Genomic DNA, 27766 nt, shown 5'->3' on the forward strand with positions numbered 1-27766 from the left:
CAGACACCAATAATTCAGGCTGTATAATAACACAGAAAAACAACTCACAATCTCTCAGAGGTAGCAACAGCCATACATTTAAAATGGTTTCAGAAAAACCTATATGGCTTAAGCAATGACCTTTAACAATAGAGAAACTAGAGACTTTAGAACAGCTGGACCAGGAGCAAGTAGATGATCAGTATTTTAAAGAATCAACCAGTCCTTGGAATTCTCCTGTATTTGATATTAAAAGTGAAATCTGGAATGGTAACAGATATAAGAACTGTTAATGAGGGGACTCAGCCAATAGGACCTCTAAAATCTGGAATTCCTTTGCCTTTCCTATTGCCTAAAGGATGGCCTCTTATAGTTATTGATTTTAATGATTGTTTCTTCACTATACCTTTATAAGAAATGACAGAGAAAAAGTTGCCTTCACAGTGCCTATTTGTAATAATTCTCAGCCTGCTAAAGATATCAATGGAAGATTCTCCAAGAGTGAACTGTAAATAGTGCCAATAATTTGTTTTTAAGACATTGAAAATGATATGAAAGCAATATCGTGAATCTATAGTTTATCATCATATAGACAACATTTTGCTATCTGATTAAAATGCAGATACCTTAGAAAGAATGTGTGAAGTAAAGAAAGTTTTACCTCATTGGGGATTACAAATTGATCCTGAAAACATTCAGAGGGGAGGTTCTATTAATTATTTAGGTTATAAAATAGGTTTGCAGAAAATGAGAACACAAAAATGCAAATTATGAGGGATCAATTGCAGACTCTTAATGACGTACAACGATTGATAGTAGGTTAAAGCCTAATACTGGGATAAAGCATGATCAAATTATTCATTTAAACAAAACCTTAGATGGTGACAAAGACTTAAATGGTTCCAGGGAATTATCAGCTTATGCTGAGAGAGAATTGAATTTCAATGAAGAGAAAACACAGAAGGAACATGTGAATTATGTGGATCCAAATCTTAACTGCATTCTGGCCATATTATTCTCCAAATATTCTTCTATAGGACTTTTAATGGAGAGGGAAAATGTTATTGTAAAATGAATCCTTTTACCACAAAAACAGAGTAAAAAAATCAAAATTGTATGTGGAAAAGTTCTCTGAATAAATTATAAAAGGAAAATTGAGACCTCATCAATGACCAGAAATAGACCCAGCAGAATGGTAAGAAAATGAACCCTGTCAAAGATCTTATGCTAATTTTGGGAGAGATATTAATAACAACTATGCCCAAAGTGAAAGTATTTTACTTATAAAGTGAGCTAAATAGATTCTTCCTTGCATTGTATGTGACACACCAATAACTGAGGCACTTCCATTCTATACTGTTTTAAATAAATCAGGAAGGGCAAGTTACAAATCAAAATATTTAAGTAAAATAGAGCAAAACCCTTATCTTTTATCCAAAAGTCAGAGTTATATGCTATTCTCATGGTACTAAGGGATTTTAAAGAACCTCTCAAAATTAGGAAACAACCTTCCTCAAGACCCAGTAATACCACTTTTGAGTAGATATCCAAAGGATATTCAATAGTGTCACAAGGACATGTGTTTAACTATGTTCATAGCAGCTTTGTTTATCATAGCCAGAAACTGGAAACAACCTAAATGCCCTTTGACCAAAAAATGGATAAGGAAAATGTGGTATATTTAAACAATGGAGTACAACATAGCAGAAAAAAATAATGACATCTTGAATTTTGCAGGAAAATGGATGAAGCTAGAAAACACTATTTTGAGTGAGATAACTCAGACACAGAAAGACAATTATCACATGTACTCATTCATAGGTGGTTTTTAAACATAAAGCAAAGAAAACCAGCCTACAAACCACAATCCCAGAGAACTTAGACAACAATGAGGACACTAAGAGAGACTTACATCTAATTACATTAATTAGACTTAGATCTAATTTACATGGGAAGTAGAAAAAGACAAGATCTCCTGAGTAAATTGAGAGCATGGGGACCTGGGGGACGGTTGAAGTGAGGAGGGGAGAGGCAGGGAGCAGATCAGAGAAAAATGAAGAGCTCAATAAAATTAATTAAAAAACCCAACCAACCAAAGAAACAAACAAAAAAGAATTTGTTTTTTCTTCTGTTGTTCGTCGTACTCCTCTATGCCAAAATATAGAATAAATTATATGTGAATATATGTTGCAATATTTACTGAAAGTACCCAACAGGCTAGAAACAATGCAGTACAACAAATATCTAATGTAAGTTTTGAAAACAACATGGGGATATTATGTAGTTACACCTGTTTGAAGTACTCTTTGCTTTCCTTAGTGTTTTGGGGACAGAAGGAGTCAGTGAAACAATTTTCCCCATAAAAATCTCTGTTATGTATCTACAAAGTCTTTCATTCCTTTCCCATGTGACATTTTCTGATCTCTTCACTGCACACAGAACCAGGAGGCTTGCAAGATATAAGGTTTTGCAACAAACAGCAGACAGCATTCATGCAGGCAAAGACACATAGAGCAATCAAGGTACAAATAGACAAGCAACCAAATACAGACAGACAAAAGACATGGGGAGATTAAAGAATCCGAATTTAGGACTCACTTTTAATAAAATTAATCCAAGGAGAAATGAAATTTTATTGTTTAATTGACTCAGATATATTGTGTCTCTGAAGTCATTTTTAATGCATTAACTGACATAGACCTTACATGTATAAGTCAGTATTACTGTTATTTACATGTTATATTTAAATATTTAGTTCTCAACTACAAGAAAACAAATGTACAAGGTATGGTACTTATATTAATTAACCATTATATAAATATGATTTCTGTTCTGACATTTGTAGTTTCACAAAAAGAAAGAATTTGTTATAAAAGGCATCAGAGATTTGTCACTTTAGTTAAGTTTCAGAGACTCTCATAACCATTTTGGACTTTTATAATTTTCTACGTGATGACAAAAATCTATCTTTTAATAATTTATTTGAGCAATTTAGGTAATTTTGCAAAAATAGAGATAATTTCATAACTGTATCATCAACATTGACCTAAGATCTATAAAGAAAATCTCCTCACAAATTTCTATACTTTAAAATAAATTTGAAATGGGAAATACATTTGTAGTTGTTCAGTGGTACTGTCTTGCTTCCTTTTTACCAGTTCAGTTACTGTATATGCCTAGAACCTAGGTTATGAGTTGATTCACCCAATATCCACCTCATCTAAGACATGCTGAAGCATGTAAAGGGGCCAAATTGTAGACCTAAGGCTGCAGAATCTCCATGGCACGGGGCAGCAGCAGGTGATCCAAGGAGACCCAGTATGGGCCCAGGAGATAGTGCAGCAAAAGCCAGAGGCCTTGGATCTTGGCAAGCAAAGATGTATGGGAAAGGTTACACTGTTAGAATCACTGTGACACTCTATGCTCTCCACCGTTTTTTCTTTTAAATTTTATTTTATGGGAAAGTTTACAAAGACAGAGAACAAACCTGAAGGGATGGGGAGATGAATGGGATCAGGATGTATGATATAAAATCCACAAAAAATCAATAAAAAGTTTAAAGAAAAAAGGTCATAGAATTAGTTGAATTTAAAAGTTAAGTCAAAAATCTAATTTGATTTAGTATCTATTTATAATGCTAATGGCTTGTTTAATATTACTGTGTCATTTGTAATTTTTCTAGAAATACCTGAATAAATCTTTAAATTAACAAAAAGTTAAATATAATAATGCTGTCGGAGTTTCTTCTGCTCCTTCAGCTAATAGCTGCTGAAATACCAGCCCACTGGGGCATGGTCTCTTTATCTTTAAAAAGCAGAGGCAGCCCTCTGCTCGCTCTCTTGCTCCAGCAACTAGACTCCTTTCCTGGCTGTCGTGTAGGACGGTGTTTTGTAAGTTTTTCCCCTCAAATAAATAGCCCTTTGATTCCAAACTGGGGTGGGATTGTTTCATGCATTATAATAATGTAAGTTCACTTTAAAGCCTATGTAATCAGAAACATTAAGGTTATGAAGATAGTTGAAAGCTTTCCCAACATACACATGATGTGGTTGGTTATTCCATTTTTCACTTCACCTTAAAGCTAAATTAACTACATCATAAAGCAGAGTTTTATAGATTATCACAAATACTTCAAATTATACTCTACAGCCAAAGAATTGCCTTTTACGTCACTTTTCTGTTTTATCCTAATAGGTCAGCAGTTTCTCATAACTTTTAGCTAATTGGGACAGAAATATATCATCAGTCTATTTCTCTCCAAGATAGAAGGTCAGCACATGTTCAGTAGCAATATGCTATTTTTTAAATCTGGCATGAATTTTATAGATAATGATTTTTTCCCAGAGTCAGCACACTGCAGGCTCAAGCATGATGGCATTTTTAGTGGTATTGTATTAATTGTTATGACCAGATTCCTTTCCCTTTGAGTTCTTATGCATATAGACATAACAAATGGCAAGTAAACATTTACACTCATTGATTTACAGTTCAAATTTAAATTTATCATTTACGGTTTTAGTTATTTTGACTTATTGATAAAAACAGTTTTATTTCTCTAATTTGCATGAGAAATAAATAAGCTTCACAGGCATAAAGTGACAGTTCCTACATGAGAAAGTGAGGGATTCTGATTGGAAGGGTGATGAAAACTATGTTTCCCAACAATGAGTTTAAGATAAACAAAATAGAGACACCTTTTTCATTTTTTAAACAAGATGGCAGACTTCCAATAATGTGTAAGTAAGAAGGAATAAATCTTCGATCTTGTAGTCTCTCCCTAGTTTAAGAATTATTCATGCTTCCGAAGAAAGAAGAAATAGTGTCGTCAGGAAAAAAGAAAACACAAAAAAATCAATACTGCATATTGCATGCAAACATATGAACATTAAAAGATAATGTGAACCCACAGAGAACATTTTCTGTTAGATAAAGCTTAGAGTGAGTTGTGAAGATGTAACAGATCAGCTAACTTTAATGTGTTATGTTGAACTTCATGAATTAAGTTAAGCCAGACAAACTGTCAAGAAAGAAAACAACAGAAACTTAAATAAATACACCCAAATCAAAGCAAAATACCAGATGTCTTTATTCGGGTTTCTACTACTATGATGAAAAACCATGACCAAAAAACAAATTTGGGAGGAAATGGTTTATTTTACTTATATTCCACATTTCTGTTCATTGCCAAAGAAAGTCAGAACAAGAACTAAAAACCTGGTGGGAACTTAGAAGCAGGAGCTAAAGCAGAGGCTGTGGAGGAGTGGTACATCCTGGCTTGCTTCCCCTTACTTATTCAGCCTGCATTTTTATAGAACCCAAGACCACCAGTCCAGAGATAGCACCACCAAACGAGGCCCTCCTCAATTGATGACTATTTGAGAAAATGCCTTAAAGCTGTATGGTAGTTTGAAGGTAACTGTCCCCTAATCCCAAAGGAAGTGGCACTATTAGGAGAAATGACTTTGTTGTAGTAGCTGTGACCTTGTTTGAGGAAATGTGTCACTGTGGGAGTGGGCATTAAGATTTCCTATGCCCAATATACTGCTCAGTGTCAGAGAACATTTCCTGACTCTTTCTGATCAAGATGTAGTCAGTACTGCATCTGTTTGCATGTCACCATGCTCCTTGCCATGATGAATACAGACTGAACCTCTGAAATTGTAAGAGAGTCACCCTAATTAAACGCTTTCTTTATAAGGGTTGTTATGGTCTTGCTGTCTATTTATAGCAATAGAAATCCAAGCTAAGACAAGATGGATCTCTTGGAAGCATTCCATTTGTGTCCAGTTGACACAAAACCATCTAGTACACCTGACATTGCCAAGCAATATAAATATGTTAAACGATATTTTATAGATTTATAACTATTAGAACATGATTGAAAATATAAAACTTTACATAATAAAAAATTATTTCTTTAATAAAAATCATTATGAGAAGTGACATCAAGGTACATGTATGATGCAGAATAACAAGGTCTCAGAAATAAATTTGAGTGTGACACATACCATGCCATCTGCAAACACAGTCCTGTCTCTCTCCAAAGTCACCCTTCTGACTACACAGCTCTGCTCTTACAATTAGCCCCTTCTTCATCTTAAATATTCACCTTCTTCCTTCTAAGAAAGGTTGTAATATAAGTCTCAGATCTCCTGTGTACAAGGAAACCCCTTAATAATGGATGGCATTACATTATTCATCTGTTCATGCCCCATGAGTCAAGAAAATAGAGATAACTGTGTCCCAGGAGGGCTTTTGGCAAATGTGCTGTGCACCAGTGTGCTCAGGTTGGTGAAATATCTGTTGCTTATAACTAGGACTTCTTCACCTCCTAACTCTGTGCTTTGGGGAAAAGTATACAACTTCTCCTAGCTGTTAAAAGATTAGTGTACTTATTGATCACCTTATTTCTGCTTCATATATTGCTTCATATATATTCAGTAAATAACATCCTTTGCTTGTTAACTATATGAGGTGTTAAAAATATCCACATAGAGCAGAATAGTGAAAAACACAAAGTAGTATTGGTTTTCACTGATGCCTTTTTTTTCTTATTAAGTGTATTCTCCTAAATACTTTCTGAAAGCTCAATGAAAATATTCAACTCTTTGAAAAAGTCAAATTTAAATAAAACATGGATCCCAAAAAACTGAAAGGCATTAGATGTGAATACTTGTTAGAATATTCACTATTGACAAGCTGAGCATGGGTCCTTGATATAAGCATCAAGAAATATAAGCACCTGCACTTTCTTACAGGGTCACTTGATACAGCCGTGAGGAAAGGGATCGGTCTGATTAGAGGGGCCGGAGCACAACTGAGGCTGTGATAATTTTATTGAGAATAATCAGACATTTTATACCTTTATCAGAAATAGAACATAATGGCAGTTGCCTTGATCATACAGTTCTAGTGGCCGGGATACAATGACATTTTCAAGCTATACAGGACATTCAAGATTAAAGTGTAAGACTAATTGTGCTTTCAAGTTTCCATGTTTCCTTGACTTCTAAGGGAACATACAGAGAAACAAAAAGTGCCCTGCATGCTTCATTGCCTGAGGGAACTAGAAGGGACATTGTGGCCCAGGAGCCATAGACTCTTACCTGAACAACCTACAACACATTTCTCTCAAGGCAGCTGGGCCAAGACAACTCCATGGTTCTCGGCAAAGACATTTCGATTCTAATTGTCTAGACAGGAATTCTTCAAGATATTTGTCTATTTATTTAATTTTTGTGTGGTGGGGAGGAGGTGAGTATGGGTGTGAGTGGGTGCATGTGTGTGTGTGCATTACCATGTGCATGCACACACACATGCATGTTTAGAAGTGAGACAACAGACTTTAGAAGTCATTCCTATACTTTCCCTAGTTGCGCTATGCCTTTCTTTTTTCTGTCACTGTACTCCAGGCTAGATGGCTCTCCTGTCAGGAATGCTAGAATTACGAATTAGTGCCACTGAGCCCCACTTTTTATGTGGAATCTGTAGGCTATTATGTTTTTATGGTAGCCTCTTTTATCTTCCTTGTCCATGGATTTACTTTGCTCTTTGGTTTATTGGTTTTGTTTTTTGTTTGTTTGTGGTTTTTAAAAATAGAACAAAACAAACAATTAGTGAGTTAAATATATAAAATGGAACACCATAATTTCTATATAGACGTTCAGAGCAATAATGATAGGGAGACATATTAATTTCTCCTAGATTTTTGTGATTTTTTTAAATAATAATGGTTGTCTTCCTATTGTTTTTTTCTTACAAAGAATAAAGAAGAGATAATTTTACTTTAAGATTCATATTTTAGAGTATCAAACCCTTAAGATCAAATAATCATGTATCATCATATTACTTTGAAGGCAAGAATCGGTCAGATTTTATTAAAATGATGGAGGTTTTATCATAAGATGGCCCAAGCCTACTGTAAAGGCATATAACCATAACCCTACCATTTTAAGGCAGGGGCAGACAAGTTACTGTAAATATGGAGCCTGCCTATTCTATAATGTGAGTTCTGGGCAGCCAGGGCATTAATAACAAAAGTATCAATCTAACAAATACAGTCAATAAATGAATGGAAAGAACACAAACAAGGAAAGGGAGAGGAGTGTGAAGTCGGCATATTGCTATCATACCCTCTTAACTGTCCACAGACCACATGTTCACCCTGATTGGGCAGTTAGTTGAATTAGCTGCCTGTTTAACTCCAGTGGATAGAAGACTTGGGAAAAAGGAAGTAAGAGAAATGAGTGATACCAAAGATGCCCCTCTGTTCCTTTATGAAAATGTCCCCCAAGCTACACCCAAGACAGTGCTGTAAGGAAGAATAGGAAGGATTTTCTCATTGGGTTGCACCTTCCATTGATCAACTTTTGCCTTCCAAGCAAACTGGCAGCTCCCTCAGACTTATCAGTTGTACTATTTCTCCTCTGAGAGCACATAACTGTCAGTGGACAAGAACAAGCAGAGGAATCATGGAAAGCTACAGGAGGTGAGAGTTACCATGCTCCGTGGCAGTAGCGAGCTCCAGAACCGGGAATATGGTACCCTTCTCTAGCTTCATTCTGACTTCCTCTCCTTTCCTGGATGATGGGAACAGAATCTCCCCTGCACTGCAAAACCCATGAACAGGGTCAAAAAAAACATAACTGCTGAGTTATATTCCTGAGAATTGAGAGAGTTTGGAGCAGCTAATGTACAGAATAGGACCAGCTCAATAGGCTGATGATCAGGGACTTGTTCCTCTGATGCATCCATATTGTAGACATCCTATGTCTACCCCCTGGTGCAGGAAGCCACTTCTAAACCCCAGAACAACAACCAGGAACCATCACATTGAGGGATCTATAGGGCACATAATATGTGCACAAAATGTTGAGATTTTTATGGGTGAGGAAAGAGTTCAAAGTATATCCTTTCAGTTTCATGAAGAGTAGAAAAAATCTTGACAGTGGTTTTCCCTTTCAACATGCAAGTATAAAAAGCCTTTGTATGTGTGGTGTACAGCATTCATAGTTTTCAAAGAAGGACATTCGCAGAACTGTAACAGAAATAGACAATGGAGCATTTCAAAATTGTTCCTCATATTATTTTTAAAAATATTAGCCATTATTTGTTTATGGAACCCAAGTTATTATTTATCATCTCTGATCACACAACTAATTGAGAATTATGCATAAGCTTTTGTACTACTTTGTTTTCATACATAGTTATAAAATCAGGCAGAAGATGGACACATTGAGAAATCATTGCCTTAAGCATCTAAATGTTTAAATTGTTTTTCAAGGAAAAAACTACGTATTTTCCAATAGCTGCTCCTCCCCCATGGATTGACTTTTCAAGAATGGTCATGAGAACTTGTGGCATCCATTCAGGAGTCACAAGTTCACACTATCTTGTAAAGAAGCTAACTTTCTCTTAAATAAAAACACACCTGCGAAGGGGTCATCCAGACTTTTCTTATTAGGAATAGACTAGTAATAGATGCTTGGTGACAAGAGCTGCAATGATCTCTTGTCCTAGACAATAAAGACTGTTACCCACCAAGCTTTCTTTCTTCCCTTGTTATTAATACTCATAATTGGAAGGTGTCAAAAACGTATCTTCTAGTCATATCACCAAATGCAAAAAAAAACCACAACAGGTACACAGTAATGCCATACTGCCTCCAGGAACAAGCCTACTACTGTTTTGCATTTTATATATATTTTAAAAAATATCCCTGAAGTGTAAGAAAGAAATTGCTAATGAGTTCAGACCACTACGGGGTGCTAACAAAAGCCTTTTTCTTTTTCTTTCTTTCTTTCTTTCTTTCTTTCTTTCTTTCTTTCTTTCTTTCTTTCTTTCTTTCTTTTTTATCTCCGTTGAGGTGAGGCTGAATTTCCTAGAACTAATGTTGACACCTTTCCCTCAACTGCTTTTATTTCCAAGAGTTCATGAACTACTTGGGTTTATATAACACTACACTAAACTTTCTTCCACCTAGTATCAGCAGGTCCATTGTTACCAATCAACTGGCATGAGCAGTGATCTCCTGGCCTCTTTACCAATGGACTACACAACTGAACTTTTTATTTTTGTTGTAAAATCCTCAGGCCCTCTCCTTCAATTTTTCATACATTTGGGCATCAAACTTTGATTACTGTTATAGAAATAACTTTAAACATCAAGATGATAATATTTCAAATGTTTATGATATCTAATTTAATAGTAGATAAATGAACTGTCTCTTCTGGTGCTTCTATTTTTGAAATGTTGCCTGAAATTAGGAGCTTTGCTATGTTCAACATAATCCTTCATAAAATTGTACCACAAAAGACAACAAATACACTATTACAACCACAGCAGGAGTTAGTTGTAATCTTTCCAGCTCACTATAAACACAAAAATGGGATATATAATAATGTACTTTAATTTTATGTGTTTCTGTCAAACACTAGGCATAAAAGCTCTTCCACTCAAATGTGAATATAATCTGGCCACTTCCTTTGAGGGAAAATCACTCTGCCCTTCTATTCAGTCCCTAGCTAATACTACTTTTATCAAGTTACTTTTTAAAACTCTGATTTTAAAGAAAAGAGGATTCATTCACATGGGCTTTGTCTCTGCGCATTCTTATGTGTTTCCAGTCCGGAGAAGGATGGAGTTTTGATAATCCTAACTCCTGGGCATCCGGAGAAAACTGTTTGTTCCAAATCCATACAAACGCTGAATCACAACATCTAAGAAGGGTGATAGTGATTTTGCTATGGAGATTCAGTGAGCAGTAATCTTAACATTGACTGAGGATTAGGTGAGTGGTGAGAAAACGGAGATCCCCTCATACCCAGCAGTCCTTATAACTGCTAATTTACTGCATGATTCTAATTAAATGAAGCTGGCTTCATAATGGCAAAGTATGGTGCCTGTGCAGGAAAGCTGTTAACATAATTACATCTCTAGCACAGAGAGCAGATTACAATTACTAGAGAGCCATGGGATACAGATACCATGAGTGTTACAGCATTAGCAAGGAGATTTACAGGCTAAATATCCCTACTACAATGGGCCTTTTGTATTTAAGCTTCTATTCATTAGGTGGTATCTAATAGAGATATTTAAATATTAAATAGCCTTCTCTAGGTAATCAGTTTTCATACTCAGAGGAGGCCCAGCGAGGAAGAATGTATACGTGTAATATGTCAGTGTTGGGTTAAGTATATTTGTATATTTCACTGAGGAATTTCCTGCCTTGTCAATAGATTACCTCCTTTGAAAGACATATAATGTGACAGTTATATGTCAAATTATAACTAAAACCGGCCTGAACAAAAAAAAAATTAATGGATAAAATTGGACACTACTTCTTGCAGACTTTGGGTTGTTTATATTCCAACATGGTAATGTACTATTGACTATCAGTCAAGAATATGAGCATAAAATAGGACAATATATATAATATTTATTTTCATAAATATTTCTATTTTATAAATGTATGTATTTCATTTATAAAATTTACAATTTCATATATAAACACACATGTAAATATATTATAAATATTTACTTATAAATAGATATTTATAAATACGTTACAAATATATATTATGAATATGTTTAATTTATAAATTTATAAATATTTAACACACACACACACACACACACACACATATATATATAATATTCCAGGTTAGTGTGGGCAAAATAAAAACTTATGGTGCAAATTAGGCCATGGTAGCGTGACACTGCCTCAAAAATAAATGATAGATAGATAGATAGATAGACAGATAGATAGACAGACAGACAGATAGACAGATAGTTAGATGATAAATAGATATTAGGTCATCTGACTTATTTAGATGAGCACAAAAATCCTACCCTTAGCTGAAGTGTTATTTGCAGTTGATAGGTGCTAGGGGAATGGAGAGCCAGTTTTCTTTATAGCTGCTCCTAGATTGACCATGCTCCAGAATAGATGGGCAACACAAATTGGATGCGATGTGTTTAAAAGAAAGCAAGGGGGAAACTAAGTCTGGTGTGTAAGGAAGGATGTACTGTGTCGGGGAAGAACTGAGTGAGGGGTTAATCCTAACAAAACACATTGTATGAAATTCTAAAAGATCTAATTAAAAAGAGCTCTTAAAGTTATAATACTGCCAAAGGACAGTAATAGATTTTAGAGAAACTTAAGTTAAGCAGGTGTTCAGAAACTTTACTATTAACTATTAACATGTAGAATTGTTGAAAAAATAGTTTTTATTTAATTCAAATGTTATTAAAATTATACTGATTTCCAATGCTAAATTAGTGAAACACATACATTATACAAATTAGTTCTAATGAGAGATTGGCATGAAAAATTGGATGCTCTTTTGATACGTGAGGACTGTCAGTGCTACAGCTGCGGCACCAGGTTTACTGTTTAATTCCCATGTACATGTTGCAATTCATGCTAGACTAAAGTTATATATATGTCTAGAAGTGTAAATGCCCAATTTGTAAATATCATTTCTATAAAAATACTGAAGTACTTTAGTGTAGTAGACAGCTTATTTATTTTCTGGCCAACCAGACACAAATAATCACACAGAAACTATATTAATTACAAAACCCTTTGGCTAATAACTCTTGTGTATTCCTAGCTAGATCTTATATCTTAAACTAACATGGTTCTATTAATCTGTGTATCATCATGAGGTGTGGCTTACTAGTAAGGTTCTGGTCTGGCATCTTTCTTTTTCAGTAGCTACATAGTGTCTCCTTGACTCCTCCTCCTACTCTTTCTATATATCCCTGTTTAGATTTTCTTTACTCTTCTAAACCAGTGATCAAAATAGCTATATTAATTAGCCAATAAAAGCAACACATATAAAGAAGAACATCCAACATCATCTCCCCTTTTTTCTTTAAATATAATAGAAGGCATTAACTTTAACATAGTAAAATTACATATAACAAAACAGGTATTCATCAAAAATTATAGTTACATTATTTCTTGTGAGTCTAAAGTTTCATATCTAATTCATCTTTTATCATAATTAAGGAATAAATACTATAATTATCTGTTCTCAACTCTTCAAAAACCCCTGAAGGATATAATAATGCCTAAGTAAACAAAAAGTTCATTATAAGATATTTCTAAAACTCGAGAATTGAGAGAGACATTTTTTTCTGCCTGAACAGTCACCCAAAGTTCTTCTATAACATTGGGGCATCCATCTTCAGCCTACAAGTCCACACTATCTGGCAGACTTTTTCACAAAGCAAGAAATTTGGCAATCTGTTCTGCCTTGTAAAGGCAAAGTTCATTAATTTCTGTCTTCTGTGTCTGGTAGAAAGTCTGGCTGTTTCTTCTGTGAAGCAGGAACCTAAATGATTATCCTACTTTTGTAAAGTCTGAATGACCATCCTACTTTTGAAAAGTTCTGCAGTCACTTTTCTGTGGGTTCTACTCATCCAGTTCACACAGCATACCATAAAGCAGTCCAGGCAAGATAAGCTTCTTGCCCAAATGGCTAGCCTTGTGACACTGAAATCAAATTCCATAACAAGTTTCTTCATTGCCCATCAAACTCTCTGAAGTAATTGGTGCTGCCAGAAGAAGACATGTCACTCTGTCAAGAAATGTCTAAGTTCTTAAAACATTTTAAATGCCATATTCTGTAAGTCTTTATGTGTTGAAGATATCTATCTAACTGAAATTTATCTCTGTATATTTAAAAATTCTAAATAACATTACTACAAGTTTGACTATTATAAATGACTATTAACCTGTAATTTTTAATTATACTTTACATTTTAATGAGCTGTAAAAACACAATACATTAAACAAGAGAAGAAATACATATACCCAGTATAGCAAATTGAACTTAAATTTTTATCAATAGAGCAAAGTTCACACCAATGTAAAGCATTCATCTCTATGTATCATATTTACCTTTAAATGAAAGTAAACATTTATAAACAATAATTTTCAAAATTTGGGCATTGTTTTCTCAAACTGCTTCCTGCTGTTTGATGAGAAAAGTATGTTTAGGGTCCTGGAGTTCTTTTGGGGGATCTTGTTCCATCAAACCACATTAGCCTGAAAGGAATCCACAGGTTCTTATCTTCTGTTGATATAAAAGCAGAACCTATTTTCCCAAAGGAAAATATTCTTAGACCTAAATTTTGAAGTCAAGGTACCTTTATGTTGGTTTAACTTAGCAGTCCCCAGAATCAAACGTCTCTCTGCAGTCAAAAAATTAAAAGAAAATACAGTAATATACATATACAGACTCTCTGTGTTATTCTATCTTACTTATCTTATTTTTCTTTATTCCTTTAATATGACTGTATTGTCTCTTTAAAACTTGATTTTACTTTTAAATAACTGTTTACTTTTTATAACTGTCTATTATCTTTTTCTTTTCTCTTACAAGCCTATGTACATATTTTAAACACACTATGACCTGTTCAGAGATTTATTTCTGTCTGAATATGTCTTTATTATATAACTGCAATCATTTTTGGAACAGGAGTACTTTTAAAATGGTAAATAGTTTGGTTGCTGTGGCCCTGGATGCTGGCTTAGCCTCTCTTGCCCTTTTAATATGGTAGAGGTACATTTACTGCCAGCTCTATGATCCATGCCTATTGCCCCAGCTCCAGGGATGAGCAGATCTAAGTCACTATTAAGCAACTTGTAGCACTCGTTTCACAGACCCCATTCAAGTGCTTGGCCTCCTGAAAGAGCCAGACCCTCTGTCTCTTGAAGAAACCATGCAGTTTTTGCTGCTAATGCTGAGGCAGGAAGCCTTCTCTTAAAGGAGTCACGCTTCTGTTAGCTGGCAGCAGATAAAGCCTATCTGAAAATATATGTCTCCCAAGAAGTTGAGCTTGGCTCCTGTTTTTGTGGGCCTAGAAGTTCTCCTTTTATTCTTAAGCTTTCCTAGGTCTCCTGTGGATCCATGCCCCAAACACGCCCATTTTGTAAATAGAATCTGTTCATTTCCCAGCCATCCAGACTCAAATAATCATATAGAAACTATATTAATTACAACACCCTTTGTCCAAAGACTCTAGTGTATTCCTTATATCTTAAATTAACCCATTTCTATTAATCTGTGTACCACCATGAGGTTGAGACTTACAGGGTAAGATTCTGTTCTGGCATCTTTCTCGTTCGGCAGCTACATGGTATCTCTTTGACTCCACCTACTCTTTCTCCATATCTCTGTTTAGATTTCCTGTCCAATTTACTCTACTTAGCCATTGGCTGTAACAGATTTATTCATTATCCAATAAAAACAACACATATTATATATACATATATACATATATATATATACATACATATACAGATATACAGTGATCCCACATCACTGTAGAAATGAGTAAAATGTTGTCTTGTGTTTTACTCCATCAATCAACTTCAAATTTGTACACATATGATCTATTCCCTGAACTTTAGAAAGCATGTATTTTGCATTTGAATGGATACAGAGTCCCAGAATAAAAGAATTCATGGCTCTTAACCTCTAAGATCTGCAGGCTTTATTTTTTCCAACACTGCTTTTATAACACCAATATATTTCATCCACTAAATACTGAAACTACTATTTTCATGAGGTAGCATATATTCTCTAAAATTTCGTTTGACTTTCATAGTGTACAAGAATTACTGCTAAGTCAGAGGGAAATTTGTGTTACCAAAGTGATACCTATGGCAATCAACCTCCGGCCCCAGAATTATTAGTCTGAAAATTAGTGGAAAAATATTTAACTCATCTGATTAGGACAAAAACTAATTATTGCAATGTGGTTGAATGAATTTAAATGAAGTATTTTCTTCCTAGCTTTCTGTGAGTGTAAAATATTTTGTAGAAAAAGATATTTACCTGAGTGTCCAGATCTGTACAATACAAAACACTTTAAATGAATTTCTATCTGAACATTTGAAAATGTGTCCTTTAATGGCTAAAACAAGAGTTTATAAGATTATAAACAATAGCATGTCCAAAGACTCATAATAAAGAGACAGGTGTATATATTAATACAAAATAGGGTTCATCTTCTTAATAGATTTAATTATAAGTTGGGAAACTGAGACTTAGCAAAACTCAATAAGTCGGCCAAGTTACAATTCATTTTTTAAGTAAAAAAAAAAAATAGCCAGGTTGCCAGAAGTGATTATTAGACTTTAGAAATGGGTAGGGAATTTTAAAAGAAAAAAAAAAAAACCAAAAGCTAGGAATGAACTCACTCATTAGAGAAAAGGCGTGATTCAGATTAAAAAAAAAAAGTACATTCCATAGCCTAACATAGTCAGTCAGAGACTTAAATAGAAACAGTTCCTTTAGTTAGAAAATTGGTGCAGAAATCCCTCCTGAGGCAACAGCTGCTCACCTTGAGTTCATGTGAAAGAAAGGTAGCACTAGGCTTAGAGGAGAGTAAAACTCGTGTGAAAGAGAAAACGTGGATTTTCTGTTAGGCCTTTTAATATTCAAACTTCTATTCAAATATTCAAAGTTTTTATTAAACTGATCATCATTTTTTTTAAAAAAAGCACCCTGAGTTCCTGGAGATGGGAAACAGAATGGGGAAAACATATAATTATATTATAATCTCAAATAATTAAAAATAATAGAAAAGCACTGCAAAGTACAAAACTGCAGTTCACTGCTTCGAGTTCGCATTCATCACTGGTGTGAAAAGTCACATTAGAATGCATAACAACTTAGAGGAGCTGGAGAACACTACTGAGACTAGGAGCAGCAGCAGTGCTCTAAGCACAGCAGGAGAGCACCAGAGAGGAACACAAATGGGATCTCTTAGGACACACACTGCTGTGGTGAGAATAAGAAACCATTTTCGATTAAATTATAAGAATGGTGATTAAAACATGGGTTTTTTTTTTCCCGATGATTTCTGTAGCAAACAAAATTCATGAAAGAGAGGTACTGAGTAAAAATCGTTACTTTACAGAAAATGAGAAGGCATTTTTCTAGCAGAAATAATTTCCATATAAACTTCTGGAAGAGCTTTGTAGAAAAATACTCGTGTCTTTTAAAATAAATGTGTTTGTGAGGGAGAAAATTCCACATAATTTCTATCATTATTATGTGTACTTAGTTCAGTTTTTTTAAATTTTTTCCTCTTTTATTCTACCTGAAGCCTGTTGGTCAACACTTAGCTGAAAAGAGAACTTTAATAGTCATTTGTAAATAAAGCCTTTATGGAGGGTCTCTTGACCCCAACACCAAGTCGTGTGTCATGGTGATGAATGGGGTCATCGATCTGCCTTTATCACTGCTGTGAGAGTTTCGCATTGATCTACAGATTTGTTTCGTAGAAAGACTGACTTATTTTTATCCCCAACTGAAACATAAGTACTGAATAGAAGTGATAACTTATAAATCTTAAAATTATGTATTTTCAGCTGGAAAGTTGTTGCCAAAAAGTAATAAAATAAAATAGGTAAACTTTTTAAAAAATAATCAAACTGTTGCTTTAGAATAATTAGGGTTTCTATTCCTACAAATTTGGTTTTGTACAGCATCTATTGTTCATAATATTTATTAATCAAACTTTTTATAAGTATGTCTCAAAATAGAGGCACACAGGTCATTTGATCCTAGGAGAATTATTCTAATAAAAATGACTTTTATCAAATTTATTTAAAGGTGAACTTCATTTTTATTACAGAATTTTTTATATTTGCCAAATTTCCCTTATGAATTTAATATTGTCATATTCATACTAAGAGTTTAACTGTTAAAAACAGTTGATACACAAATAAAGATCTTATCTTCAAGGTAAAAGGAAATAGTTCTATATCCAGAACAGAGTCAAGACTGTTGCCTGAGATGATCAAGTCTCACAGGAAACTCTACTCACTACTTGATCATAATTTTCTTTAGGTCCCCATAAGATTATCAGCTCCCCCAGTCAGCAGGAAGTAGCCTAGAAAATCCATATTCTCAGAAATGGACTATGGATATTTTCTTTTGTTTAAAATGTTGGTTATAAGTTGTTATGAATAATGGTCAGGAGAAAAGCTAAACAAAAGATATTAGATTTAGAGTTCTTGTTTTAAAAAGGTGGGGAAGTGCTGTGAGACATTGGCCTTTTATCCTGTCACTTATATTATTTTTAATAAAATGCTGATTGGCCAGTAGTCAGCAGGAAGTAGAGGCATGGCAATGAGAACTATGGAAAGATGAAAGTTTCAATCTGCAGTCATTATCCAGACAGAGAGGAAGGCAGACACAGAGTGAGCAAGATGTGACTACCTCGCCGAAAAAGGTACCATGCCACATGGCTAACACAGACAAGAATATGGGTTAATGTAAGCTATAAAAGTTAATAAGAAGCCTGAGATATTAGGTCAATCAGTTTATAATTAATGTAGACCTCTGTGTGCTTATTTAGGACTAAATGGTTGTGGACCTGGTGGGATGAAAACTCAGTCAACATTTTTTCTTTTTCTCCATTCTTCCTTCTTCCTTTAATCCTTCCATTTTACTTCCTCTCTTATTCCCTTGGTTTCTTCTTTCCTTTCCATTTGTTTCCCTGTTGTCAGTGCTACAGAGTGTGTGGGAGACTGAACTCATAGTTTGTTCTTGAGTTACAGCCCCACTATTATTAATCCATACATTATGTCTAATGTTTAGTGTATAAAATTATTGGAAATTTGTTTCATGGAAAATTAGAGATGAAACTGATGAAGTACAATAAACCAATTAGAAAGTTATCTGAAAACCCATTGACAGTGATGATTTAAAGATTTTACTGAGATATGCACACATGTGGACTGCTAAGTGTGTATTATCATACAGTTCTCATGACTAAATGTATATGTAAACATGTTCACATATATTGCTTTATGCAGAATTCTATGAATAATAATATAAGCAAATTCACTGAAAAACCTATGAACATGATTTGAGAGGGGAGAACAACACAGAAACTTCAGTGGAAATATCAAAAATTGAGAATGGAACTTGAAAATTTAATCAAGACTAGCATTTATATCAGGGGCATTTGCTAATGGTTCTATAATTTTAATGACTGTGGTACTAAAGAAAAAAATTAAAATTGTTGAAGAAAGAACAGCAGCGCTAGTAAAATTAGAAAAAAATAAGAAAAAAAGATTTTTAATGATTTTCAAGGGCAAATCAATGTTCATGGACCTTATAAAATTTTACAATAGTTCTTAAATGAATGGAAGGATATGAGGAAAACAGGCAGCCCATATGTAAATATCTGCAATGCTATGAATATAATCTAAGAGGAGTTCTGGCTATGTGTTTATGAGGTGTTTACAAGTGTTCAAGGTTACAACCTAGAAAGACTTAGACCTTCCTCCCACTGTGGTTTACACATGATCAAAACTGAATAATGTGTATTAATGAAAATTTGATTGAGGTAGCTCAATTTCAGTATATTTTATAAGCTTTCCAAAACAGTCAAAATAGTTTTGCAACTAAGCTAGAAAGTTTGAAATTTTTTGCCCAGCATCATATTTTTGGAGAAAGGATTTTGCTGTTGGCATCCTGAATATTTCCATGTCCCTAAAGGTGAGCAGATTGATTGAAAAGAAAGATGGCCAGGTGCAGAAATCGAATGGCATTATCCCCTGCACTGAATTATGTGCTTTTTAATAGTGAAAAAACTTTCTCTAAAATAAAGAGCACCTAAACAAGAGTAAGGAATATATATTGAAATTCTTAAAAAAAATTGACTTGAGTCAGAAATCTTTATATTGCCAACAACTATCAACATTATGCATATTATTTACTGTTGACATACAAAAAATATGAGTGCAAATCACAAAGCAAGCACATAGGATAAGACATAAGATCCGTGTCACAGTTTGGGTTCAGAATAACACTAAATTACTCTAAGGAAAAATAAGATATAGGTTTTATTTAAGATGTGCAGCAGGCACATGGTACTAGTGTTCACAGAAAAAAAAATTGGGAAAACTAAGAATGTAAAACACACAGTGTTGTTTCTTCAACAAAGGAGATATATACATGTTCTCTGTTTAGAAGGTTAGGATTGAATGTAGTTAATAGCCAGGGGACCAGCACTATCTGTAGGACCAGGCCTCACTGAGGCTCCTGAGTTTTTCTTCACAGTCCTTTATCCTGAGCATTGTTTCTTAGTCAATAAAACCCATCCTTAATGGAGATGTCACATGTCTTTACAGATGGATGACCCTCTATGCTATCTGTATGACTGAGACTACACCAGATACTCCCCTAGGCCCTTAAGCTATAGAACCCATCTTTTTGGAAGAGATAATAAGCACTTTGCAGAAAAAGTTTTAATGTAGCTATGCCTTAAGCTTCATTGGGCACAAGGGACTGAAATAATTATTGCCAGGAACTTTTTTTTTTCAGAAATTGCACTGTACTTAAATATGTTGAAAATAAAGTGCCTGGAGTTAGACTCTAGCAGTTGAACCAACACTTGCTACAGAGTAAGATTAAACAAGATTTCCTTCTTGTCTCACACCAACCTCTGGGTTTGCATAGACCTTAACAAAGTAGCCCTTATAACACTGTATTTAATAGATTACTGTAATCAGGTGTAGTAGGAGGCCATTCATTTTCTCGGCTGCCCAGACACAAAATAATCACTCAGAAACTATATTATTTAAATCACTGCTTGGCCAGTAGCTGAAGTATATTTCTAGCTCACACTTACATCTTAATTTAACACATTTTTATTAATCTATATATTGTCATGTGGTTGTGGCTTATCTGGCTACAATGTTCTGGCTACATGGTATCTCCTTTTCTGCCTTCTTTCTCCCAGCATTCAATTTAGATTTTCCTGCCTACCTATATTCTACCTTATCCCAGGCCAAGGCAGATTCTTTATTCATTAACCAATAAAAGCAATACATATACAGAAGGACATCTCACACCAATCTGGTACTCATTTTAAAACTAGAGAATAGTCATAGGCTTTCCAAATGGTACACTTATATTTTCAAAGACATATTTTTAAATATAATGATTATAAGCTCTATACATAGTGTTTACTGAGTGTGAAGTTAAATACTCATTAAGTACATACAATAATATATTAAAGCAGAGGTGTGAGAATGCAAGTTACTGAGCAAAGAACAGGATGAAGAAAAGAGTCTACATTTATACGCAAATATTTAGGACAGGAGGAAACTGTAGAAATGGTTGTTAAAATGACGTACAGTATATATAAATATGAGAAATATTTGTGAGCTGATAGAGTTGATTGCCTGTTGCTGTTATATAACACTGATTAAACTCAACTTGTGAAGGAACGTTTTTAATACATATTACTTGTTAGAGTCTATCGTCAAGGGAAGTCAGGACATTAACTCAAACAGAAACCTAGAGTCAGAAACTAAAGTAGAGATCATGTTGGAACACTCTTTGCTGCTTCCTTTACATGGCTGGATCAGCTTCCTGTCTTACATAAGTTAGGAATATTGCACCAGGGGTGCCATCACCCACAGTGTTCCAAACTCTCATATCAATTACTAATTAAGACAAGACTCCCTCCCACATGTCTATATGCCTGTCTTGTAAGATAATTTCTCTGTTCAGGACCTCACACCATGATTGCTCTAGTATGTATAAAATTGAGCAAAAGTTAACCAGTACCACTGATTCCTTGTCACCTTAACACACAAGCACTTTACTCTTAAGTCATAACCTTTTCTATCTTGTTTGTTCCCAAGATCTCATGTTAATATGAATATCATAATAAAGACATGGTCCAGCTTTTGAAAGTCCCACAGTCTTCAAAATTTTAATACCTAAATGTGCAATGTCTTTTTAAAACATCCAATTTCACTCAACTATGGGCCCCTGTAAACCCAAAATAAATTACACTTTCTTATTCTAAGAGGAAAGATTCAGGGCATAATTATAATCAGATAAAAAAAAAAAACCAAACTACAAAAGGGTAAACAGTTCACTAAATGACATTGGAGACTCATAATCTTTGGGGCGCCAAAGAACTTTCACAAAGCTGCTCTCTCTCAGCCATCCCTAGCTTATACTTCTCTAGAAGGCTCAGTACAGCTCAAATTCACATATGCTCCTGTCCTTGGTGGATATCGTACATTCCCAGTGTAACCAATATGTTGGACTCAGCTGGAACCACAACTTAACCTACAGCAGTGCCCTCCCAAACTCTCACCTGCAAGCCTCAGCTTCTCTCTATGAACTCTTAAATCCTCGAGTCGTCACTGAATCTGGAGGCTGCATCTTTATCAATAGATTACCATGGAATTTCTTTAGGGACACTGACTGTGGCTCACACTACCAAGTCACAACTTTTGTCCATAACCCTTTTAAACTTGAGGTTTTATTTTTGCCAAACCAAGTCCCACATGGGGAACTATTAAGCAACACCAAGTTTGACTTTTAGCTTAAAACACAGCTGTTAGGTCACAGCTTCCATACAATGATCCTAAGGAAACACTTCTCACAAAGATTTTGTGTCAGCAATGCTGGTTTCATCTTAACCATAGCTGAATTTTCAACACCAGTGTCAACTGTTACAGTAACGTAAAGGTTTCACTTTTGTGATGCTGTTAGCTACAGATTCTCTTTTAGCCCTTGCCAAGGGAAAATCACAAATTCTTAATTTAAATATTGCATGATAGCATCCCTAATAGAGCATTTTATTTCATGTGAAACTTCACATGCCAAAATTCTTTGGTCTGCATTTCTATCAATGCTCTTATAGTCCAAGTTCCCACAATACATACATTAGATATCATATTATGTCATGATAAATATTAAAACATTATATATATCACAGTCTATATTATAGATTATATCACAGTAAACATCTCTCTATAATAGAGCACTCAATCACTTTTCCAGCCCCCAAATTTAAACATCAACAGTTTTTACCAAAGCAACGTTGTCAGATTTCTCACATCAATAACCAATTTGCTGGTATCAATTTCTATTTTAGTTATTTGCTTTTTTGTTGCTGTTGGAAAACAAACAAAAAAACCTCAGGGATCAAAACCAACATACAGAAGAAAGGGTTTATTTGGCTTATTTATGCCAACCACTGAGGAAATACAGAACATGTGCTCAGTTATGAATCTGCATGCAAGAACTGAGGAAGAGAATAAGGAGGTATGATGCATACTGGTTTGTTCCACAAAGCATACATAGCTTTCATTTGTATACAACCGTTACCAACTGACCAGAGGTACCAACACCTACTGTGGTCCTGGATTTCCTATGTAATTATTAGTCAAGTAAATGTCTTCCAGAAACACCCATAGGACAATCTCTAGAGGCAATTCCTTAACTGATGTCCTATCTTTCCAGGAGCTTAAGTTTGAAACTAAGCAGAATGAAGGCATGATTCTACTTTAAGACCATCAAGATCTCTCTCCTTAACTAAACATTATGGAAAGAAATGCTTAGGTCCTAGAAACACTGACCTCACATAGCAACATATCACAATAGATTCTTAAATGCATACATCTACCAGTTGTCAGAACATGGCCAGAGTCCTTCAGAAACCATAGCAAGTAAGCAAATGTATGGATATGTGTGGTTTAATGCTACTACATAATCACTTATATTGAAGCATGGACAGTTGGTGTAACTCATAGAAATGAATAAATCTAGCAACATGACAGCAACTAAGAGGAGCTAAAGCGGTATCGGTATAGTGAAAGAAAAATTACTTAGCAAAACCCTACACACTACAACCATTTATCATTTTTAAATCTTTCAAAAAAGTTGGGAGGAATTATCCTCAACCCAGTAAAACATTTCTATGCAAATCTATCAATCACATGGTCTAGAAAGTTAGCAACATATGAAAGGTAAGTCAAGACCTGTCCAGTGCTCCTAAACATGGATCACATCATCACTAGATTGATCAAGTTCAAGTATAAATGATGCAGATATTAACCATTAAGAAGTTAAATACATACTTTTAAAAAATTCTGTTAGAACGGACAGTCCTAAATGTTATTGCTGAGAATATGCAGTGTATCACAATCAATTTGGAAGGTAGTTTAAAAGTTTCTCTTGGAATTAAGCACATACTTTACAAATAGTCTAGCAAGTCACCTCACAAGAATTTCCTTAAGCTAAACTAAATAACCACTCCAACACTTGCACACTAATATCCATGATTGATTCATAACTCCAAACTGGTATTGACCCACATGTCTGTCAAAGGTAATGGGGTAAACAAATTGGGAAGCTCTTGCCCAATTCAACACCATTGGAATAAAGAAACAAATAAGAATAAATTATTCTCAATGCTGCTACATGAATAATGATCAAAAATGCAAAGTAAAATTTTTCACAAAGTCTACAGAACACAAACATTTTGATGCAATAAAATGCAATAAAAAGTATCGAAAGTGTCAAAAATGTGAAAGGGTTGAAGCAGAATATTATTTTCTTGATAATAAAAATGATTTTAAATTAAAGGTTTCAGATCATAGGAAATGTCCCATGGCTTATGGTAACAGTGAAAACACAGTGGTAAATATTTATTTAATGTCCATAAATACATCTTAATAAGCTAGATAAATCCAAAAATAGGCTATAAATCACTTTATAAAAACTTAAATATTTACTGTTTAGAAAGTTTTACAAATTTAAAAGCAGCTTTATATAAGGAAGATATGTGACTTTCTGTTCATTCTAAAGTGTCTTGGGTTTTCCTCCATCAGGAACAGCAAAGGTCTTTTGGAGGGATTGACTCACTGGGTTTCTTAGTTCAAGTGTACTCTTTATTGCTACAGAGAAGTAATGTCTTTAAGGAATTGTGACCCTTTCAGGAATAGGTTTGTCATCTAATTGTGATTTTTTAGATTTCCTGTGAGATCCTCATTCTCCATTGTCTTTTTCCTTCTATCTGTTCACTACTAAGGCTCTCAGGGATATATACTTATTCTAGGTTTCCCCCCTTACTCTTTTCAACAATACTTCCCCAAGGCTGCTGCATCTGACCTGGGAGTGTCCAAACCCCTTCCCTCCTAAAGTTCCCCAATAGCTGTCATTCTGATCTACCAGACCAAAGACTTCACAGTAAAACCATATTTACCTTGAAACAGTATTGCCATTTTACTTCAATAACTCCTGTTCACACAATCTTTACATTTATTCTCATTAAATGTAAATTGAGGTTTATGGTTTTTCTCTACTCAGTTTTCATCTAAATTTAAGTTACAAATGGTTTCATTACCTGGTAGGGGTATGAAGAAATTATTATTTATGTATGTACTGTTCATTTCAAGGTGGTCCAGTAGATACTTATTGACTGCATAAGATTTCAGGATGCTCATATGGGCACATGTTCTTCCTATTGAATTGCTATATCCATTTCTTTCTTTCCTACCATGCCAGTGAATAATTCTGGATCATTTATACTTTCCCTTGAGGCAGGAAGAAAACTTGAATATTACATAAAATGTTGCGTCTTGTATTTCTTTTTTGATTGTTTGATGATTATATAACAGTTGTGTGATCATTCATCTCTCATTACCCTCTTACATCATATTCATTTTCTACTGACCAACTTTCTTCTGAACAACCTGAAGCCTCTTTTCATGTCTGTGTGTGTGTGTGTGTGTGTGTGTGTGTGTGCATGTTTGTGTATTGACACAATTGCATGTGTTCATATCCAGAAAGCGGTGTTTCATAGCACCCTTCAGTATCTTCCAGCTCTTAACATTTTTTGAATTTCTTCTCTGTGGTGCTCACTGAGCCTGAAACTTATGATAACTATGCCTTATTTGTAGCTGAGGACTTACTACTAATTTATTCTCTACAATTTGACTTTTCAATACTGGATTCCATTGCTTTAGAACAGATTCATATTAAATTGAGATGAAAATAGAGTTTATATAGATACTACAGGTATTTTCCAAAGTATCAACACTTTATAGTTCTTAACATGTTATATATGATACACTCTTATGAAAAAATCAATAAATTCTAGGTATAAAAAACCATTATCTCAAATAGTAGCAATAAAATCTGTATCTAACTTCTTCGTACATGAGCTGACATGTAATGTATACATTAAGTAGATGTGATGTAATCATTCTATTGGAGGTATTTCTGAAGATCTGTTGATTTTTATAGTATATGGTAACTTCTCACTACAGGACAGGTTATTATCTAGTTTTAAAAATGCATTTGACTATCTATGGAGTACCTCTTTCTTGTTCAGCTATGTAAAACTACTGCTATGTTTTCTGACACAGTTGCTATAGAAACTGTATATATTCAGGAGTGAATTTGAAAACTCATAAAGTCTTTTGGAAATACATAGATTAGAAACCTTGTTTGGCTTGTTTATGTGTTTCAAATACATTATGGTAAAGAACTAAATGACGCTAATCAGGAAAGCAATAGTCTTCTTGCTACTATATTTTTCATACACTTGCTAACACAGAGAGAATAATAAGACAGTGATGAAAGAACAAAGGGTAAAGAAATAATATTACATGGAAACAGTCTAAGCTTACAAATTAATGCACAAATATCTGTGCATGTCTCTATGTTTGCTTTTAAAAGCTTCAATTGATTACAGTTTTAAAGATTTACTTAACAAATTCATGAAAGTTTTATATATTACACAGATGAAGATTCAAAAAACGGAAATAATTTATCCTGTTATTAATTAGTCCCTGATGTACATATTTCTAAAATGCAAACAATTCATGTTATGCTATTCTTTCTCTTTATGTCTGCATTATTACAAGAGATATAAACAATGATGTTATAAGTGAATTTAATTAGTGCAGTTGACAAACATGAGATTATAATGGTTGTAGCAGTCTATTATCCATGGAATTTTCTATTCCTTAGAAGTTAATAGCTCTTTTTTAAATACCTACTTCTAATTCAAAACACACAGATCAAGCCTATACTGCCTCAGTGAAAGGAAGGTAACATAATTACCCAATGAAATCAAAGTCTGCTGCTTTTGTTTCTTAGTGAGAGAAAAGAGCCAGTTAATACCTTTGAGGCAGGTACCATAATATCATAGAGGAAAACTAAAATGGACAGCAAATTCAGCTGAAACTATGAAACTCTGAAAATTTACTAACTAAATCCGAACCCTTTTATGCTCATTAAATAATAAATATTAAAAATCTACCAGAATCATAGAACTCCCAATTAAAAGAAAACGTTAGCATAAAATTCATATGTCTATGAAAATTCATGTTTAAAATAAATTTCTGAAATGTTCTTAAAATACACAAAGCATATACAAATGTAGATTCACTTGTTAGGCATGTCCTGTTCATAAGTCATTAGCCACTGTATCATTTAGATGATAGCGTCTTAGAGCAACACAGTTTGGAGGAAGATCTTAAGTTTCGTGTAAACTGCAGTCCCTGCTAAGACATAGAGCTCTCACTTGTATCTTTGTCCTCCAGCATAGAAAACAATAACTGATATTAATTATATGTTTATAAATGAGAATTGCTATATATTATAACTAGATGTACTAATTTTTAGCTTTTAAAAATACAACTCAAACCAGATTTTTACATTTTTTTTAGAATTACACTTTTCATTTGTTTTTTAATAGAACAAAAAATGTATTCATACAATACATTTTGGTTATGTTTCTCCCCCACAAATCCTCCTAGATCCTCCCCACCTGCCTACATACCCAACTTTATGTTATTTATTTACTTTCTCTCTTTAATATAAACTAAAACAAAATAATCCAAAAGAAGTGCATACATACTACAAAACGAAAAATAAATGGAAATCAAAATCAGGTTATAGTTAGGTTTAGGGTTAGATCAATAAGACAAAAA

The sequence above is a fragment of the Myodes glareolus genome, chromosome 1 (genome assembly GCF_982192425.1).
Source record: "Myodes glareolus chromosome 1, mMyoGla1.1, whole genome shotgun sequence".
NCBI lineage: Eukaryota > Metazoa > Chordata > Mammalia > Rodentia > Cricetidae > Myodes > Myodes glareolus.